We start from the raw sequence: 24,069 nt of genomic DNA on the forward strand, positions 1-24,069 counted from the left end.
TTGATCACATCTCGAATTTGACCCATCATTGATCTTCAACCCATGGAGGATCTTCTTGGTTGTTCTTTACACATACATTGCATTAAACAATCCTTGTATGAGACTCTCATAATTAAATATATCCATACAAAGATCTTAAATTTAAAAATAATTATTTTAATTACAAAAATAAATGTTTTTATAAATTTTGTAGGACTATTTAGCCCAATTTCCTTAAATAAGAGTTTGTTCGGTCGTATAAGAGATCAAAATCAATTATCTTAAGTTACACTTTTCCATTAGAAAGGAAATTATATTTTGCGTATTGAACTATATTTCAAGATATCTTAATTAGAATTAAGCATTACTCCAAACCCATATGCAATCTTACTTAGGGATAACAATGGGTCGGACTCGGCTTGGATCATACATGCTCCGACTTTGCTCCGGATTTTAGTCGAACTATTTTTTTCAGTCCACCTCCACTCGGAGTCGGATTATGCATACTCCAAGTTTGCCCCGACTCAGACTCTCGGACCTCCAACGGAATCGGATACGGAGTCGGATTATTATCAAACTTTATCGTTGTGATATTGTACTAATGATTTAAAGCATACGAAGTTAACAAAATATATTTCTCAAATACAATTTAACAAAAAAATATGTACTTTGAATTCAAGTTTAACATGAGAAATATTCCTAATACTACAATTTAACAAAATTTTCTTGCATTTTGATTTGGCGTATTTTATTTCTCTTGATCTATTTGTCGTATTTTGATTGATTGATCTAAATAAAAATACCAAGTAGTTTTTCAAAATCGAAAATTACAATTAGTATGAGAGAGAGCTTGAATTAGTCACGTTTAGAGTTTTAAAGCAAAAAAAATATTGGGTTAAAAGTCAAATTCAAAGTCGGATTTCCTTCGGGGTCGGAGTCGGGTCGGAATGTTGGATTTTTAATAAGGTCCAACTACGGTCCGTCTCTAACTCAGATTCGGATCATGAAGTCGGAGTTGGAGTCGTATAACCTTTTCCTTGGACTCAAATCGGATTATTTTCTTCGGATCGAGTCGGACTAGGGTCAGATTTAGACTGAATTGTCATCCCTAATCTTACTCAAGTGATACCAAAAAGGCTGTTTTTGATAGATCTTTAATAGTAAATGTCATCTACAACTTTACAAAAGTAAAAAATATAAGTGATTTAATTAATAAAATAAATAAAGATCATTATAATCCAAAATCCAAAGAAATATAAAGCTTTAACTCTATCAAAAATATTTAAATTTAATAAACCAATAAATTTTAAATGAAAACACAGATTATAATTTATATGAATATCTCATTAATATTGCAAATTTGTAATAACATGTATATTGATATGACACTAGCTCAACAACAGATAGAACGATAACGTAAGAAACTACTAATACCATTGGACGTTTGGACCTAGTAGCTTATTTATTATTTATTTATACCAAAGATTAAACTCTGCTCATTTATTCAGTTTAAGGTTACTCAACGCCAGCAACTCTTTCAGTGGAAGACTTATCTTTGTGAACCTGCTCATCAGGTATGTCCAGCTTACACTGGCTCTGGCAGCGACCTTATCCGCCATGAGTGGGCGTGGTGCCGCACCACCCCCATTGACTACAGCACATACCAGTGGGGCACCTGGCCCCACCGGCTTGCCTCCCGCAATTGAAGGCCAAAGATGACTCTAACAACATCGAAGTCATAATCAGCATCACTATAACACAGCTGATCTTCATCTTCATATATGATCGATCACTTTCTGTCAATTGTGATAAGTTTTGGAATGTGGATGCATGTGACAGTGAGTGGAGTGAGGGTATTTATAGAGTGATTATTTTGGATTGATAATTATTGTCGAAGAAGTGGATGAAGATTCAAGAACCCAACAGATGGCGCTGGCAGTATTGACCATTGCTGCCTTGTTTCACCATTACTCATGAGTTCTTACTCTTAATTATTTCAGCTCATGAAGTTAATTCTGGTTGCTCAAGATGTCTTCTAGTTGGAGAATCAAGAATAGTAACTGCAACATATTGTCAAGGAACCAATTCAACTAAAAGCTTAAGCTGATGGTTGAGACCCCAAAACATGTTATATAATCTAACACGTCCCCTCACATGAGAGCCAATTGGGCTAAAAGTATGGATGTGCATAGGCACTGAATATTCCACTTTAAATGAGGGGTGGTTGAGATTCGAACACGTGACTCTTTGTCAAGTTGGTTTCTGATACCATGTCAAGAAACCAACTCAACTAAAAACTTGAGCTGATGATTGAGGCCCAAGGATAAGTTATATACTCTAACATATATATCATATATTATAAATATAATATGAACTGTATTTAATGTTTTTCACTTACTCGTTCAATTCCCAGATCAGAAACAAGAGAGGAAATAAATAAAAACATTCAAAGCACGAAAACAGAGCATATATCCATAACCATATTGCACGGTTTTAATTACGGTCGTAGTAATGATTGCAAAATAGATTTTACGGTCAACACTTAATACAGATGATTTCTCGATTAATGCTCGTGGCTTACATTTCAGTTACGGTAAACTTCAAAACCTTTATGGTACATTTATGATACGGTAATGCAGCCTTATTTGTTCAATATGCGCATAACTAGTGTTGAATATGATGACTCATAGTCTCTGCATCTTGAGTCTTTTAATGATGTGTAGCTTGAGGTATATGGTGATATATGTTGGATAGATTTAAATTATGTTTAAGTGCGTAGTTATCTAGTGATTAAGTGAATAGTTACTATTTAAGAGTTAATTTTAGTTTGTTGGATTAAGTCATGGTAGGGGATCATGGATAAACTCCCTATTTTTTGTGTAGTTTTCCTATTTAATAGGTACTTGAATTTTTATATTTCTAATTGTAATGATAAAGCAAGTGTTATAATTTTAGTGTTTCTCTCAAGTCTGGACAATATAAGGATATATTTGAAGTCTTTAAGAATATGTACGTGCATATTCTATCTGAAAACTTGATACTCGCTCGATCTGCCTATGTTGATTAACCTACTCAAGCAAATTAGCTAATTGAAGTTACTTATCTCTTGCTTAACTGGCTACTCCACATCATTATGCCGCGCGATGGGGCCGAGCGAAAATATCAAGACAATAGATTTATTTTAGGGCGCGTCGTTATTTCAAATAGTAATATAATTTGTTATCTTTTATTTCCAAGACATATATAAAAACTTCATGTACATCATTTTATGACTAAGGAAGATCATTTGATCAAATTAATTTGGAATAAAGAGCGTGAGTATCACAATCAAATCTTAGGGTTTTTACGGAGAAGTTTTTGGGGTTTACAAACATCTTTGTTAAAGTTTGGATTATAAATTGTAATCAAGAAACTCTTAATCAATAATATTCATTAAATTTTGTTGGGTGGGGGTATTATAATCTAATATCCCATTAATATTTTTTAAAATATTATAAGTAAGCATTAAGAATGATATAAGTAGACATTTAAGATATTAAAAATAAGTATTAAGGATATAGTAAGTAAGCATTAAGGATAATGTAAGTAGGTATTAAGAATACAGTAAATAGACATTAATTTTTAATAGGTTGGACTTAAAATACCTCTTCCAAACAAACGGTCTCTGAAGAGACTAGTTATTAGAATCTTCCCCACCTTCTTAATTTGGGGTCTTTCTTTATGTTTGCTTTTCATTATTCTTGAGTATTTTCAATCATAAATGCTATTACTCCAACAAATAGGCTATATAATGAAAAGTGAGGCTACGTTTAAAATAAGTTCCACTTGTATATTGGTGTATGATTTGCCAACAATACTTGCTCGATACTTGGAACTTTTGCTTTATGCTAAGTGCTAACTAATGACAATTTAGAAATTGAACCAGGATGCTTTTTCGCTAATTTTCCGATAAATTACGTAGGAGTATTCAAAAACAAAACAGATCCACATTATTATTTTCTCGTATTAGGTTTTGTCCTTCAGCATCCTGCTAATTGACTTTTCTACTTTTAAAACATCGACCGGTTCAACTGATTAGTGGTTACAACAGAGAATATTATATACAGATCCATCATGTATTATACTTTGCTTCTTTCATAATTAGGTGTTAATGCGCAGGCTAATTATTTCAAATTATTCCTTCCTTAAAAATTAAATATGGAAAGAAATTGTTCACAATAGCTTACTTTTTACATTGGTATTGTACCAATAAACAAGAAGTTATGCCTATCCTTGAAAATCTAATTTTGTCTCAACGAGTATTGCTTTCCTTAGGTACGGTCAGATTTTGAATTCGTTTCTCAACTAGTTTTCCTCTTTTCTTGCGTCTCGGCCTACCTTGTAATCAGAAACATAAGAATGATACCGTTCCTTGTTAACTTTAATTTTTATTTTTATTCATTAATCGGAATGAAAAAATCAAAAAATGTTAATTAAACTTTTTAGTCTTTAAGTAATGACAACCTACGAATGTTTTTTGAAAAATTTTATACTTGATCCTATCAAAAAATTATTTAAACTTAATCTTAAGTAGTTATTGTTACTTTCTAGTACTTTTTTTCAATAAAGACTAATATAATCTTAATACAAATCATTAGAGAAGCCAATTTTAAGTGTTTGCTTTAGAAGTTGTGTGTGATTGAATAAGTATTAACATGCCTTGAGTAGAGATGCACTATTGTGTGATGTTTATGTTGGAGTTTAATACAAATTCATCAATATAATAATCATATTCTTAATGCGTGATTTTCCAACAAAACTAACGTATACTGGTATAATAAAATTTAGACCCTTTTAATTTTTACTTTTGAGGACTATTTTGTGATAATATATTCAGAAATAACTATATTTCAAAATATGAGAAACTACTTTTCTTTCTCAATATAGTTATTTTATATGATAAAAAATATGTTTTCTTGAAAATATCATATGTTAAAATGCATCAATCATATATAGATGTTCTCATCAACTCTTAGAGAAAATATAAAAGCTACAAAATAACATTTCACATTTCTTAGCTCTCAAATTAAGATGGAGATTAATCCATCCAAATTATGCTAACACTATTATGTACATACACTGCGGAAAAACTTTTTATCTCCTAATGCAACTCGTATTTTGACAAAGTTATTAAAAAAACTGTTGTATAATACTCATCCTAACAAGTTAATTAAGATAGAGTTAATACAGGTTAGTAATTAACCAATTTATCTTCCTATTCTTTTTTTTTTTGAAAATAAAGAAAGAAAAATAATAATAATGTATGAGAATGATCACATATAATACAACTAAAAAGTAATTTTACAATTGTACATAGTTCAAACCAAAATTTACTTGGTACTGAGTGCAAATTATGTATGAGAATGATCACATATAATAACAAATAAACATGCTCCATGTAACTAGATGCCCTCTTTTTGACGAAACAACTCTATTCTTTTTGTAAATCTACAGTTGCATTGTTAATTAAGCCACCAGAAAAGATACTCATTTACTCTTAACAATGTCTATATATTTCGAGGAAATAGTCATGGTCATAATAATCAGCCTAATATTCCGCATAAATTCAAGATTTGAGGAAGACAGATAGCAAACATATTATATACCTGTGCCCCTCGAGAGAGAGCAGGAGATGTGTCAAGAAAATGCTCACATATAATATTGATGATTCAGTAAGATGTTAGCTAGCTAATTATAAACTTGGTGTACCACTAGTTTTGTTATAATATTCATATATGATTTTTTAAATGAATCTCATTACGTTTGTGTGTAGCTAACTCTTTACTTATGCGGGCTGACAGTATAACAGTAACCTAAGTAGCCTGATGAAGCAAAAACAGTTCTCAATTTGGATGCTTTAAATTCACTTTTCCACCATAAAAAATTGTGGTAATGAAATAGAACGTGGACTGGACAATGGGCACGGTAGTCTCAAGAGTCAAGATCTAGTAATGCACCCTTTGTCCAGTAGTAATCAATAAGAAAGATCCTCTTAAAAGAAAAAGTGACGCAATTACTTGATGAACATTCAATTACCAACATGATTATGTACAATTTTATTCCAAACACGCCTCTAGCTACTTTAATTTATTAGTGGTCAGGATTTTATATTGATATTATACTAAAGAATTCGTGTTATTATTAAGTGTATTTTTACGTGTTAAAGTGCTCGCTTTAGGATTGAAAAGTACTAGTTGAATATATTTCTCAAAAATTTAATTTTAGTATTCCATAAATTAAGTAACTAACACATAATTTAATATGATATTAACATATTCGTCTTGTATTAGACAATCTTACTATGAGATGGGCCCATATATTAGCCTATTTTTTGAATTGATTGCTTTAAGATCCTCTTTAATTATGAGTAATCACTCTAAAACTATTAAAAATAATTATTTTAAAAGTATAAGTGATCACTTTAACATTATGAGTGATCACTTTAAGACAAAAAATGTGTGTTGAACCAGCAAAATAGAAGCGGTCTCACCGTAAGACCGTCTCATTTAAGAATTAGTGATATATAAAATATTCATTCATTTTTCGGTTTGCTATGAAAGAAATTGTACCATACTAGAAATATATGCATTTTTTAGTTTTTTCCCTTATTTCAAGTAATTAAAATTATGTTCTCACCACGGTTACATATCTAAAATTATATAGAAAAAATTACCTAGAGAATCCAATATATTCGTGAATTTCTTATAATAATCCCACCCATTGATTAGCCATGAATAACTTGCTATAACAAGTTTTATTTAAAAAAAAAAGATAAATTAAATAAAATATCAAGAAAAATGTTAAAAAAAATTTTATGATTTTTTTTATTATCATAATTTTTTATGTAAATTTTCAAAATTTTTCTCTAATTTTAAATTAATTTTCAATTTATTTTTTGGTGAATTGCCTACTAACACAGGTCATCGAATTACCAAAGTTTACTCAAGGTAAATACCCTCTAAAGTTGGGATTATTCATAGTTGATCAATAAGTAAGGTTTTTATAGGAAAACAATAAAAAAGGTTAGATCATTCTCGGTAATTTTTCCAATTATACATTGCATTTTCTTTTCTATGAATTTGTAAAAGAGAATATTCCATGTGTTCGACTTAAATTACCCTAAGACTAGTTCTAAGGTAATATGAATTATACTCCTTCCGTTCCTTAAAGAAATTCTCATTGTCATTTGGGATGTCAAATTTGTTGTTACCATAAAGAATCTTGCTATTATATTATAAATTTTGGACCAAAATAACCTTGTTTATCTTTATTTTAATATTTTAAAAATATTTTAAGTCTCTTTATATTTTCCACTAACTTCATTTAAACATTTTTATATTTCTTGTGGTTCCCATATATTTTCAACTAACTTTCTTTTAATCTTTTTTTAAATGTTTATTGTCTCCACGTTTCCTCTATCAAATATATTACTCAATAAAATAATATAAGCACACTATAAAGGATTCATTTTTTTAGATTTCCGTTAACATTTCTTATAGAAACTTAATTAAATAACAGATATAGTAGATTTTATCTTTAACATAGCGGTCGTTTGACAGACCTCAATCATTCATCTCTTCAAAACTTTTCAAAAGTTTATTTCGGAAAAGACTTGGTCACAATTGGAGTATAGACAAGCCTATTGATGAAGAGTAAAATTATTATAGAGATATTCTTTAAGAAGAACTTCGGTATTGAAATTAATTATAACTTAATTGTGCTAAGGATCAATAATTAGAGATCCTAACTGAATTGAAGAATATTGAAAAACATGGATCTCACTAGGTGCAAGCTTCTTACTTCTTTTGATAAGGGTATGGTCTACCGTTATTTAATCCTCCTTGAACTCTTATCATAACTTCTAACAGTGAAATATATATATATATATATATATATATATATATATATATATATATATATATATATATATATATATATATATGGTATGATGATGAGTACCATACAACTGAATTTAATTATTTGCTTTAAATTATTTTTTTTAAAAGCGATTCACACTAACACTCACTACTTCTCAACCACTAGTTAGAGTGTCTACCAAATTTTTAACTAGCTCGTTCCTACTTTTTAAGTTTTTCACATCGAATTTAAATAATATTTTTAGAAACCAATTATTAATTTTATGCTTATCAATAATTTTATGCTGATTAATAATTTAGAACAAAATATACGTATGTAGGCTTTAAATACTAAATTAAATTGCCTTTGGATACCACCTGCAGCCACAATATATAAAACCACCTCATGACCTACGGGAGAATTTTCTTTCCAAGAGAACGTACAATTCTTTGATAAAAAAAATTAAAAGAAAAAATTAGAGTATACGGTACCTAACACACTATTGAACAAAATATGATACTTCTATTATTTTATGCTTAGATTTAATTAATATAATACTAGTATATTATCTTTTACTTTATCTATTTACATATCAAACTTAATTTTTAATTATAGATTTTTAAAATTTTGATTGTTATTATTTCTATAAGACTAGGAGTATAATTTTTATTTTTAATTATGTTTGAAAAGTATATTTTATGAAAATATTGAAAGAAATTGGTCGATAGCACTTTTATAGCATTAACCATTTAAATTTTACCATGAAAAGCAATTAACTCGACTAAAAGTTTAAGCTGATGGTTGAAACTTTATCTATGTTGGTTGAGTACTTGAGTTGGTTCGTTGATGTTTAGAAGCTCATGTGAACATGTTTTCGAAAATCGTTCAGTCCTCCTTCTAAGTGAAATATTTAGTTTTAATTAGGTAAGAGAGACTTGTATTGAAAACTTGTAGCCACACTTTTAGCCAAAAAGTTCTCTATGTGACAGGCATATAATACATATTCAATATATAGAATGTGACTTCAATAATCAGTTTAGACTTTTGTTAAAGGAAAAATTACCGTAAACAATACGACCTTTTGTTAATTTCCCTACAATAATACCAACTATTGACTAACTATGAATAATACCGACTTAGGGGATTTTTTCCCTAGAATAATATCAACTTTAGTTTATTAACTAATTTACCAAAATTTTTTGGCATATAATCTCCTACAGTTTGATTTTTAACATGTTAGGTATATTCTAAGGAAACACTCCATCAAAGTTGGTATTATTCATAATTAATAAAAAATTGGTATTTTTATAGATAAATAAGCAAAAGGTTGTATTATTTCTGGTAAATTTTCCTTTATTAAATTAGTTATCAAACGTAATACTCCTTTAAAATAAGAAAATCATTTTATAATTACAGATGTTCTACAAAATAATTATCTACTTTCAACTTATTCTTTGCAATGGACATGAAAATAATATATCAACCTTGCTTTATAGGTAAAATAATTCGATTCAATTCTTTAGTAATTAATTTAAGAAGGTTTTGAATTATTGGCATCTAACAGATTAAATCGAATAATAAAATGAAGAAAGAAAAATAATTGATCAAATCAGAATTAATCGTGACCGTTTTAATATTCTCATATGTATGACCGTAGCACAAAAATGTATAAAATTTAAAATTTCCAATTAATTATGTGTTTTATAAACAACATGTCCATGCTACCGACAAATTTATCAACTGTTGCTATAATCATACTACTTTGTACTTCTGTCTTCTAGAATAGAAGTAAGCATTATTTAAAATAGAATTAAGTTGCTTTTAATAAAAATTATGGAGGATTTTTATTTTTTTTTACTTTTAATGTTATTCATATGATTAATTTTTTTGAATTAAGATAGATATTACATTGTTTTAGAGTATATAAACAAAATTATATATACTCTAACAAATTGTTGTAGAGATGATATTTAAATAGTTTATAAATGTATGAATTAGAACAATAAAAAGTGGTAGAATTCATCTTTAAATAAAAAATATTGTTTGTTTTTTATATTTGTCCACCTTAGAATTTTTCAATTTCAAGAGAAAGAATTTTAAACAAGGTTCTTGAGTGATATATGGAGTAGAAGTTAATATATATATATATATATATATATATATATATATATATATATATATATATATATATATATATATATATATATATATATATATATATATATATATATATATATATATATATATATATATATATAGATTGTCTCTCTTATTCAACATTATTTTTCATTTTGGTTTGTCTCTCTTATTTTGGAATATTTTTATTTTTAGACAGTGACACATAATTTTTTAAATATCATCTATACATTATAAGTTTATAACTCTCTTTTAATTTCATTCATACAATTCTTTTGTTTATTTATTTATTATATATTATTTCCTCCGTTTCTTTTTGTCTGTTCACTTTATTTTTTCACGTACTTTAACGCAAATTTTAAGCCTTGATATCTCATAGTATACATAATAAAAAATTGTAAAAATTATGTATTAAAATTCTGTGAATCAAGACGAATCTAACAAGATCCCATATGAATATATTTTGTCTTGAATATATATACTTCAAAAATTAAATTTAAATATCTCTCTATGAAAAAACTTAAAGTGGACAAACAAAAACGAACAGAGGGAGTATTATTTAAAAAATAATCTACTTTCTCTTTGCTAGCTACTATCCTACAGGAATAGAGGAGGGATTTGTTTATGATGTGTATTTAGAAATAATAATCTTAAAAAATTTTGAAAAATATGGAAAAAAAATGTAATGTCGACAATAAACAAAATAAATAATATTCCTAAAAAATAAATAAAATAACTTAAAATAGAAAAATACTTTAAATTGTCATATACATGAAATTATGGGTAATGTGGGACGCAAAAAAGTCAACGGAAGCAAACAAGTAGAAGTACTACTGTCGTTTTCATAAACAAGGGTCCTAGACGTGGGAGCCAGATCAGCAGAAGGACCCATGTTGGACAACATTATTTCGCTCTTTTGCGACCTTTTTTTTTATGCTTCTATTCTTTTTGTTTTTTTTTTTTTGGTATCATCCTTTCTTTGCATGTGTGATGTATCTCAGTTTTTGAGTTAATTTTTGAGATCATTACGTAAATGAGTTAGAAAAAAATAGAGTATAAATGAGAATAATAAAAAAGATTGAAGCTTTGAATACGAGTAAAGCACATATAAATAATGTCTTCGCCATCTTCTCTTAAATGAGATTATATATCATAAACTAGTCAAAATTATATTAATGAAATACCACTCACAATATCTAATCACATACTAATAAACTTAAAGCTTTCATCTTTAATGGATCTCACTTATCTAATACAAGAAAACACTTTAAGACTCTACAACTCTGTTTTACTATGTATTAGCCACTTCTCTATTCTTCTAACTCGATTGAGGGATTATATATATCCCCTCAAACATTTTTCATAATTATTGTAGCCAAGGATTGATTTGGCTCTTACACTAATAAAGAAAAATAGAAGGAAGTTCTTGTTTGTTTATAAAAGAAAAGGGAAGGGGAGTAAAAATTATTATAGTTTATATAGATGGATAGATTCCAAAACCAAAGTTTATTGTCATATCCATAAAATATCAATAAGTTTAGCATTGGTGACTTGATGTTGTAGTGTGAAGGCATTGTTTGTCAATTAGTCAAATGAATTTCTCATATATTTAATAATTCCTTAACCAATGGCGAAAACTTGAAATAAAATATGATCCAAAATCTTCAAACTAAAATTAATAAGCAGAGATGGTAAGTCAAAAGAAGAGTAATAAACCGTAGGGCCGGGGATGAAGCAATAGGGCGATCGTATAGTATGGCCTTAAGGCAAGAGGCAGCAAGTGGCGGACAATGGACATTGCCTACAGCAGTCCTCTTATATGCTCAACATAAGTAGTCAATGGAGGAAAAACCTGAGTGGATTAACTGCACACTATCTTTAAAAATGACCATAATCTTATTAAAAATGATATAGTATACTTTTATAATATATTTTGTGGTTTTAGTTTTTAAAATATATAGTATTTTAGTGCGTAAATCTTTCATATTATAAAAACATAAATGCATGATCAATGTTATTATCATGTTTAATTAGTACACCTTTCAAATCAGTTAGTTGGTTAGATTGATTTCAGGTTTATTGGGTTTGAGGTTAAATTACTCCCTCTTATTTATCTTAGGAGTTTCATTTGACTTTTCACGGATTTTAATGAGAGTTAAAAGTGGGACTCTAAGGGTAGGAAAGAGAGTGATATTATAGGTTTTTTAATGTAAGGAAGGAAAATTAGTATGGGTAATGGAAGGTATAATTGAAAATAGGATAAAGTTACTAAGGGCACAAAAGTCAAAAACCCATATTAAAAATAGAAATGAGACAATTAAGGTGACTTGACCATGAAAGGAAATAGAACACATAAGTTGAATAGGAGGGAGTATAAATTTATTATTGTTATATAAGCACTACAAATGGTGAAAACTAGGAAATTTTTTCTATTTATATTTCAAAATTAATTTTCTTATGAAGATAGAAAATAAATTTATAAATGAGATTAAAGAAAAAAAATCATAATAAAGAAAATAGTGCAAAAATTAGCAAACGAAAATAAAAAGCTAGGGACGCAATTCGAACATGAGGTATGCTGTTCAATCTCAACCTCCTTTTAGTGTTGTCTTTTAGAATAGTAGGTCTCTTCAAAAACCGTCTCATTGAGAGACGACGTTTAAAGCTCAGTCCAATTTATAAAAACATCTATTATAATTTTTAGTATGTATTTTAAATTAGTTTTAATAGGCATTTAAACTAGTTTTAATAGATATTTTTGCATGCTGAAGTAGACATTTTAAACTAGTTATACAAAGTATTTTTACATACTAAAGTAAAAATATAAATACCTACACCATATAACCTAAATACCTACAACACATATTATAATAAACTCCTACAACACATAACAAAAATACCTAAAGTAAATAACTTAAACACCTACAACACATTACCTAAACCCTTATAGAAATTAACTTAAACACCTACATCACGTAACACCTACAACACATTTTCAGCATGTAAAAACACCTATTTGACATACTGTGAACCCCTACTAACGTATCTTTAATACTTACTTGAAGTACTTTAAACCCGTACCGAGTAAGTGTGCAGTTACACTACATTTTTTATTTTTGTATTTTTAAAAAATCTAATTAGCCGACCAAATAAAACCGTCTAATTTATGTTTTGCAAATTAGAAATACCAAAATGGGCCCTAATTGTGTTACCAATAAAAATACAAATTTTAAAAATATATTCTCTTAGAAAGCATGCACCATTGACCAATATATCTGGAAAGCAAACAAAAGCGAAAAAGTCAGAAAGAGTACATACTTATGACGAATTGAAAAATAACAAAAAATTAGTTGTATAAGATTTTCCACTACCTCTATTAGCCATTGAATTGCGACACTCTAAATATATGTTTGTTGCATTAATCATTAGCTATATACTAAAGATGGTTCAACACATTTAATTCATAACCATCTAGCAATATAAATTATAAAGTTTGCAAAAGACAACCTTGACACATAAAAGCATCTCTATCGAGCAAGAGTTCAATACTCATGTGGAGAATCAATAAACAAAAAAACCAATATAACTCAAAAATATGAATATTTAGTCATGTGGAGAATCGATACACAAAAAAACCAATATAACTCAAAAATGTGAATATTTAGTCATGTGGAGAATCGATACACAAAAAAACCAATATAACTCAAAAATGTGAATATTTAGTCATGTGGAGAATCGATACACAAAAAAACCAATATAACTCAAAAATGTGAATATTTAGTCATGTGGAGAATCGATACACAAAAAAACCAATATAACTCATATAATTAAAACTCTCGTAGAAATATTTGTTTTCATAAATAATATGCAAATGAAAAATAGAAAAATAGAAGTATAGGTCAATATAGGGAATAAATAAAGCATTTAATCATAACATTACTTTTAATGTTATAAACTATGCTTTAAAGATTAATTTGATAATTAGACTTAATATGAATTTACAAGAGAGATTCTGAGTTTAATTCACTCATACTCACTTTCTCTGGCCCTTTCTTAAAAAACATTTATTTTATTTTTATAAGGAAAGAGGATATGGAAAGTAGTGTGTGGAGGAGGTTTAATGAAGATGACATGAGTATAATTGACATAGTGGTTAAGTAAAAGAGAAAGAAAAAGAGGATGGCCAACAGAATATGTGTGTTGGGCTTAAGAGTTTTTGGATGGACAAGAGCAATGCATTCCCCACCTTGATACTGAAAAGAGAAGAGAAAAGTGATGAGTTTTATTTTGTTGTTTTCTTCATAGTGGGGGCTACTATTCGTTAATCTCGACTTCTCAACAAAATCATTACTAAAGTAGTGCTCTTCTTTGATCCAGAAATGGATTGATTAGGTGAAAACATTTTCCTTATTTTGAAGTTACAATTATTTTTCTTATTTGCTCTTTTGCTATACAATGCTTTTTGTTCTTTGATGTGTGTATTCAGTGTATCCTCTTATACTCTATCGATACATGACCACATGCATTCACATATTAAAAAAAGCCCCCATAATGCTGATCCAAAAAAATTGGACTTTGATTTGTATTTAATGGTTATTAATTGTTAGCTTTTTAGTTGAAATATTTAATTAACTGAAAATATTGACATTTTTTATTAACTTTTAAACTAGTTAGATAAGTCAGATATATCATTAAATATTTTGTAAAATTATATATTGGTTGTTGACTGTTTATTAGAAAAAAAATGGATAAGCTAAAAGGAAATTATAAAGTTATATATTCCACCTGATTATCATTTTTATTTTGGCACCAAAGAAGTTTTTTGCCTTTCTTTTGGTCAAGCCAATAAGTCAAAAGTCAAAAATCAACCTAATATCCATATACCAAATACTTCTTAAAAATAAACTTTTCTCAGCAATAAGGAAATTAGGGACTTCATGAACCAATCCAAGACTTTTAAATAATGACTTTTCTATTTGAGAGAAACACTTAGGGGTGTCAAACAGATCGGGTTGGGTCATTTTCAGGTTTGGGTCATATATAAATGGGTCAATAGACCCTTAACCTGAACCTGACCTGTTTAATTAAATGGGTCAAAAATTAAAACCCTGACCTGATCTGTAGCAGGTCGGGTCAACCTGATAAATACCCATTTAACCAGCTTTTTTTTTTCAGGTCATTGAATCCATAAATTTCAGGTCATTTGACCCATTTGACCCATATATTATATTCACATTTCTTAATAAAAATGCTTCAAAGTTCAACTATCAATCTATCATCATTCATCATATTCATAACAAGATAATACTATCTTACTAGATGACTGCATAGTGCATACTTCCTAGTTAAAACTTAAAAGTCTTCAAAAGTCAACAAAGAAGCAAAATATCACAACAAATTGTTAAGTTAACAAGCCAAAACCAAAAGCATCATAATTAGTTTCTACAAATCACCATAATCTAAAATATGGTGGCCAAGGAAGATGTTTTTGAGCTAAATTCATGTTGATCGAAACTTGGACTTGGACTAGGGCAAGATATGTCTTCATCTTCTTCAACTTTAATCTTCATTACCATCCCACAAAGCTCATCCAATTGTGATTCTATTTTTTCTTCATTAACAAACAAAAATATAAGTTATCAAACAAACAAAAATATTAACACCAATAAAAGCAACTAACCAAAACCAATATTAACTTAGACATATTAGTATATAGAAAATTACCTCTTTCAAATGGATTGGACAATATTTGGCTTCAAGGCACTTCGATAGCAATCAAGTACCCGACCACCAATGCTAAAGGCAGATTTGGAAGCTACGGTAGATATAGGAATGGCAAGGATATCTCTAGCCATTAAAGAAAGTACCGGATAACGAGATACATTTTTCTTCCAATGCGCAAGAATATCAAGATTAACTGAACGAGGCACTAGTTGCTCCTCAAAATACATCTCCAAATCAGATTTCATACTCACAGTATTATGCTCATCAGAGAAACTATCAAAGTCCTATAAAACAAGCATTTACATCAAAATCTTTAAAAGGTAAAGAAACAAACGAAAACTCATATAATTATGGAAAAAAAATTAATAACTTATGGTCATAAACTCATCGGTAGCATCTTCAATATTTCCAACATGTAAACTTTCATATTTTTGTCTTGGAGAAGTTGCAGATAGTTTAAGAGCATAGATATTATAAATTTCTTATGTTTTCTCCCTCAACTTAGCCACTTCTTCCTCATAATCAACACCATCTCCATAAACTTTTTTGAAACTCCATTGAACAAATTGAAGCTTAAACCTAGGATCTAACACAATAGCGATTACCATAATAATGCTAAAATCACTCCAATATTTCCCAAATTTTTCATACATCTTACAAGCCATTTTCTTCATAAAACCATCCGTACTCTCCATCTTACTTTTAAAAGCAATCTTATCCTCAACACATTATTAGGAAAGTATAGGTTAGCAGTAGGACATTTAGTCCCAAAAAAAGCAAGAGTAGCTTCATAAAAAACTTTTCAAAACTTAAATTTTTTTTCAATTTTAGCCCATTCTTCCGCAGTAGGACAATGAATATAGTTAGCATCAACTTTCTGAAAATGAATTAAAGCTTTCTTGTAATATAATGCACTTTCAAGCATTAAATATGTGAAATTCCATCGTGTAATGACATCTTGTTTTAAACCTTTAGAGCTTTAAAGGCCTACATGCTCAATACAACTTAAGAAACGTTGTTTTCTAGCTTGTGATCCCTTACAATATTTCACACTTTCTCCTACCTTAATCACAGCATCATCAATTTCTTTCAATCCATCTTGAACTACTAAGTTCATGATATGTGCACAACACCTCACGTGAAAAAATTCTCTTGCACATGACAATTCAAGTTCACCCTTAAGATAATCTGCAAACACATCATTTGAAGCCGCATTATCAAGAGTAATGCTAAAAATCTTTTGCAAGATACCCCATTCTTTCAACAAGGAACACACATGATCACTTAAATGAACCCCCGTATGAGGGGGAGGCATAAAACAAAAATTCAACAACTTCTTTTTTGAGACCCAATTATCATCAACATAATGTGCAGTTTGATTTTTGTCTCGCTCTAGAAATTGTGCAAACTCTTCCATATCAACATCATCACAAGAACTCCCACCACTTGCTAAATTGGAAGGTAGTTGCCTCTTACTTTGAGTATTCTCACTCCTAGACTCATATTCATCAACTAATCTCCTTAATAGATTGCTAATTCTACTAGCCTCTCTATCATACTCATATTTATCATATGTCTTTGCAAAATAAAATCGTATAAGAGCCATTTTATACCAGGATCAAGTATAGTTGCAACTCCTATCAAACCATTCATACTATCCCAATATTTCTTATATTTCTCTAATATTACTTCCGCCATCTTCACAACATAATCATATGGAGATGAAAGCCAAGTAGATAGAGCAATTTTAAGTTTGCAAATTTTAGAAAAGTAAATATTAGCCGTAGGAGTTTTTGAGGCAGAGAAATCAAGGGTAAGTTTAGCAAACACTTCCAATAACTCACATATTTTTCCAACTTTTTCCCAATCTTCAGGAGTTGGTGGGTTTTTGTATAGTTTATCTCGACCACTTAAAACAGCAAATACTTCCTTATAATTAATAGCAACACAAAGCATTTCATATGTTGAATTCTAACGAGTTTTACAATCAAGGGTTAATTTCCTTTTGTAACCGGAGGCTAATTGATTAGCTACACCTTCAAACTTTTGCACTCTCTTATCAGAGCCAATCCAGAGCACAACAATTTCCCTTATTCAATTAACTCCATCATACACTATAGCATTTAACCCATCTTGAACAATTAGATTAAGTATATGAGCACAACAACGCATATGTAAGAACTCGTCGTCCAAAAGTAGAGAACCATATGGGAAAGAGTCCTTCATGATGTCCATCATAGCATCATTAGTCGTACAATTATCTACTGTGATAGATGTCAATCTCAAATCCAAGTTCCATGATTGAATGCATTGTTTTAATGCATCGGCAAGAACCTCGGCATTATGTGGGGCAGGGACATAAAGAAACCTAGTCAAAAAAAAATAATTGCATCAGAAGTAAATAGGTAAGTAAAGTATGTTAGCACAAGTACAATTAGTAGTTGTTAGTAATACCTTATGATTCGACTTTGCAACTTCCACGCATTATCAATGAAATGTGAAGTGACTGCCATATAGCCTTTTCTTTGATTACTTAACTTAATTAGTCATAAACTATTAAAATACAACCATTAGTTAATTGAAATACAACCATAATTTCATAAACTCATAAAGTTACACATCTAAGATCTAACTATTAAAAAACTAAGATCAATAGAACTTAACTAAAAGCTAATCCAGGCATTGAACAACCATTCAACAGGCCATTTATACGGGTCAAAACAATAATATCGCTTCCACATTTTGTGTGGGTGAGCCCTAAGAGAGTAAGAGCTTCATAACTTCCCTATCAATGATTAATGATTTTATACACAAATGATACAACCCAAAAAGCAGCAAGCTGTGAGCTAGAAAATACAAAGACAACACAAGAATTGGTAAAAATACTGAAAATTTTGTTCCCAATTTCTGATTTGCTCATGGGAAATCAATTTATGAGACCTACACCAACAATCCATCAAATTCTATAAGAAAAATAAGAACTTGCATATGACTTCAATCCTCAGTTCCTTACTCAGATATCAGTTAAAGTGAAATACAATTATGTCACCATTAAAGAAATAATGGAAGAATTGAGATAATAAAAACTGAAATGAAAATCAAAAAATGGGGAATAAGACAGAGACGAAAGGCAGAAGATCAAGAACTAATTGTTCTTTGATGCTTACCTGTTGATGACGATGTGCAACAAGGAAAATAAAGCATCAAATTTGAAGAAGATCTTGAGAAGAAGAAGAACGGTGATGAACCGAAAGAAACTTACCCAATTAAAAACGGTGAAGAAGAAGAATGGCAGTGGTCTGGATTCTTGTCGACGTCTCAACGTGAATGGTGAAGAAGAAGCAAGATGACGACAGCAAGATTGAAGAAGATGGGAGTCTGTTTCAAGAAGAAGATGATTGCAACAGTGCAGAAGAAGCAAATGACGGCCAGTAAGAATGAAGACATCTTCCAAAGGCCCAAAGTAGATTTAGGGTTTCGAAAATTTTTTTTAAAAAAAAAAAAATATAAACCGGGGTTTTAAAAAATTTGAAAATAAATTCAAGGTTTCTAGAAATTTGAAAATTTTTTTTTGAAAATAAATTTAGGGTTTCCCAAAATTTGTACATTCCTTGAGGCGGGGCGGGGCGGGGCGAGGCGAGGCGGGGATGGGGCGGGTATCATCTAAAACCCATCCCCATCCCCATCCCCGCTCCGATGGGGCGGGGATGGGGCGGGTCTTCTATTAGACCCGCCTCGCCTGCATCCCTATTAACAACATCAAACTTAGATGTATTACGTGAAATTGTTTTAGTCGTAGGATTCAAATAACTAGATAATCTCCTAATCCATTCATATTCAACAAATTGGAAAGGGAGATCATGTCTTACTATTGCAAGAGCTAATAGTTCATGTAAAACAGCAACATCAAACATAGGTAATTTATTTGCTAAACCAGCAGTGGAATTCTCTAATATCATTTGACCAACATCATGAAATGTCCTCATTTTAAAAATTTTTACATGACGAATTAAATTTCCTATCCCCATTTTACTATCTGCCCTAAACGTTTTTTCACATTTTTTACATTTACATAAAAAATTTTCTTCTTCATCAGTTTCATCCACAAATTCAAAGTTCACCCAAACACCAGATGTAAGTTTACGTTGTCGTTTAAAATTCTTGCCAGATATATGAATTGTTTTGTTACCTTTGTTTTTAAGATCCTTCTTATTCATTGTGTCACTACTCTTAACCTCCACCAGATTTTCTTCTGAGTTAACTTGAACATGTTCAGATTAAATGGTATCCATTACCTAAGAAGAAATACAAAAAATAGTTTAAAATTCTAAACAAAACAGTTCTGAATTTATTTTGAATTTAGGATCAAACTAATACAATAGGACAAAACAAAGTTTAGAGCTTTCACTTTTCAGTGATTAACTCTTTTTCCCACAAAGTTTAGAGTTTTCTGCAGTTTTACAATACAGTATTAAAAGTTTAAAACAGAGTAAAATGAAATGAATGTCTCAACCAAGTTCATGAAATTAGTGATTATTCTGCAGTTTAGAGCTTTCAATACAGTATTACAATATAGTGATTATTCTCATTTTTCATTTTTAATTGAAACATAAGGACGTATACATAAATAACACAATTTAGGATCATGAAATCAGTTGATAGTAAGAACACAAACAAAATCATTGTGAAAATGGAACACAAACAAAATCGAAAAAATCGAACACTAAAAAACACAAACACAAACCAAATCATAATGAAGAATTAAAGATGGAATTAAGAACAATGAAAATAGCAGTAAGAGCAATGAACAGTAAAATCAAACACAAAAAAATCGAACACAAAAAAATCAGAAAAAATCGAACAAAAAAAAATCAGAAAAATCGGACAACAAAAATAAAAGAATGAGAAAAAGAAATGGCTTTTGGCATTCAGGACTTAGGAAGTGATAAATTTAGGAGGAAGATCGTAGTAAGAAGAGAGAAGAAGGCTAAGAGATTAGAGACTAGAGAAGAGGAAGGTCGAAGGCGCCGCACACTACTACTCTGCACTTGTAATTTTAGCCTTTTAGAGTTTTAGGGTTTATCACTTCATCTTTATTTCAAATTTTCAATGGGTTAGTCAATGTGTCATCCATACAGTAACAATACTAGAATGAGAATTGAGAAGCCAAGTGGCCCAGTAATGTGTCATCCAGTAAAATGGGTTAATATCAGAAAACATGGGTTGATCTGACCTGACTGACCCATTTAGTAAATGGGTTAAACTGGTTTTTTTCGGGTTTAAATATTCAACCTGAACCTAACCCATTTAATAAACAGATCAGGTCGGGTTGATCAGGATCGTTTTCAGATCAGATTAACAAGTCGGGTCAGCTTTTGCCAGCCCTAGAAATACTGTACTTGTCTGGATTAGGGTCCTGAGAGCAGGAGCCTGTTCCTTCACCATTACTTGAGAGAACTCACTAAAATTTTCAAAGCAGGAATCATAAAATAAAAAGCTGCAGAAGAACAGTGTTATAGTACCTCATCCAGCCTAATGATATGACTGATTAGTACTTTAGCTACAAGGCGTAAAGGTTTTTCCAAATGGGGTAAAAGCTATTATTTTGTATTTAATATTCACAACCAATAAGAAGTTGCCACACACAATGGTGTAACTGACTCTAAATGAAAAGCGAAGAAAACCACCTAGAAAATGATAAAGTTAGCATTCTAAGGTAAAAAGGGGACATTTGTTAGTAACATTAAGGTTCCTGAGCTTAAAGTCGATCATGAGGTATAAATACTCTCCTATATTCACCACCTTTAAGATAACTGATTTATTCAACCTTAACCAACTAAATTACTATTATATTTAACAAAAACTAGAGAGAACTTATAGATTTTCAATCATTTGCATTGAGTAGATTTATTTGCTTTTGTAAGACAAGAGCATGCACTAAGGCCTCACATAAAAATAAATAAATAAATAAATAAAATTAAAAAAAATTTTAAAAAAAAACTCAAGCTGAGTTCTTTTAAGTTAAGGCCACAGTACACTTGGGATTGGATTGGCTAGGTACTCGACTTATATTCTCATTAACTTGAGTGTCGAAGCATGTCCCCGAAGAACACCTCTGGGCCCTTTTAACACTTGTTACTTGTGCAAATTTGGTCATTAGAATGGTCTCATTGCAAGAAGTGCTAGATAGTAAAGACATACCTCTCAACCAGCAAACTTCCTCTAAAGCTTAGTGTTGAACTAATTGTATCTAGTCTTAAACACGAACAATTTAACGCTAAAAGGAGAGCTCGTCATTCTTTCTTAGTCAAAACATCTCCCTTAGAGTTTGAACAAAAATGTCGAACAACCATTCAAAATCAAAAAGCCAAAGGGCGTCAAGTTTTGGGAAAAGTCTTAGTCAAAACCAAGGGGAATCTAACCTTAACCGTGGCAAAATAGGCCCATGCACGTTAAGGATTCTAACTTTGCCAAAAAAAAATGATGAGGCTACACTTGCTCAACGGTTGTTTAAGTAGTCTACATACTCCTAAATATGGAAGAGGCAGAAAACTCTCACAAATAGGCCAAAACGGGCCAAAATGTAAGAGAACACCACATGATTAAGGAGCAGAAAGTCGTTACTTTAACACCACAAAAACCACAACAATTCGCCCTAAACAGAAATGAGTTGGTTACCTTGGCTTTAGCCCTAGCCAACATCATTACCTTAGGAAAAGGGGAGGTTGCTCCATTTGGGAGGGCTCCTTTACATTAGAGACTTTCTGCAATCCCTTTCCCAGGTTTTAGTGGAGAGGAAGAAGACGAATCTTTAGAGCATGAACACTCTACACTGGAGGACAATACATGTACCTATGGAGCGGGAAACTCCCTTAGAGGGGCAATATTAAAGGAGGAGAGAACGAATTACATTCCAAACTCATCGAAAAGCATCAAGAACGAAACCCCTGATAAAAGATATGGCTTGTACAACTTACCCAACATCAAAGGCGATAGACTAGGCATAACACTACAAAAATGACTCCCATGCAACAACAAGAGAGTTAGAAAAAAATGATTACATAAGGATAGAAAACTTTAGTATGTAGTAAGTTGGGGGAAACAACTAGACCTTCCAGCCTCTGAAAAAGACTTGGAGTCGAGTGAGCCTCAGGCCCGCCAATCATCAATATAGGGAAGAAGGGACCACGCTACAGCCAGGGGGACAAAACAAAGGGAAACATCATCATACGATGGTAGAGGACAAATACATAAGTAGTGGTCCACCTTCTAAGGTCCCAGACACCATAAAAATAAAGTTGTTTGGGAGGAAACCCTTAATACCGGAGATTGTAAGGTGTCCGACTAGGAGAATGAAGTTTCCAGCTCAATTGACTACAAGGGGGAAACATGCCCACCAGCCCACCTGTATGATGAAAATCAACCTATAACCCGATATTCTCACTTAGCAGTTTCCTCCTCATTCACCCTTTATGTGTGGGGCTAATTTTATGGGATAAGTTATTTCACATTCAAAAAAAGTCAAACGAAAAAACCCTGATTAACATCCTAAAATCAAAAGTGAATTAAAGTAACCGTAAACCTTAATCATTGATCCAACCAACCTCAAAAGATGTGATAAGGCATCAAAATTATAGCTCACTATTAGTCATATGAATGTGCACAAATCCGAAACAACCATTCAAGCAGTGTCATTTTATCACATCAAGCCCTAAACAACCAATCCGACGACACCACCTCATCACCTCGAATACCTAAAGTTTTCCATTTACCATCTCCTACGTCCCATGATTTTGACCTCTACCTACCTAGTATTCTATTGATTGCGTCACTATTGTTCTCTTTACATTACTCTAATCTAGGCTAATTTTACTGTGTCAGCAAAACTTGACAACCTACTTCCTCCCCTTAATTTCATTTACTTCATGTTTACCTTCATAGTCTTGGACACTCTAGCCTTACTTGAGCGTCGAATGGGTCTTTAGTGACAAAACTCCCTTGACAGTCTTCCTTGTGGTTACAATATACAAGGTATACCTAGGGCAATCAGACAACGGGAGCTTCATATCACCTGATTTTTTTCTTCATTCAACTATTTAGATCTTCTTCATACTCAAACTTTTAAATTTTTCGATATTTCATGTATTTTCTATCTTTGTAATCTCTATTTTTTATAAATTTAATCTTGTTTTATATCCAAAACAATAAGTAATAAATTAACACAAGAAACAATATATCTACAAAATAGGTGTAAGTTACAAACAAATATGATTAAATAAAAACACTAATGAAGGGTGGAGCATCAAAATGGTAGAAGGAAAGAAAGAGGATGTT

The sequence above is a fragment of the Amaranthus tricolor genome, chromosome 3 (assembly GCF_026212465.1).
Source record: "Amaranthus tricolor cultivar Red isolate AtriRed21 chromosome 3, ASM2621246v1, whole genome shotgun sequence".
Lineage (NCBI taxonomy): Eukaryota > Viridiplantae > Streptophyta > Magnoliopsida > Caryophyllales > Amaranthaceae > Amaranthus > Amaranthus tricolor.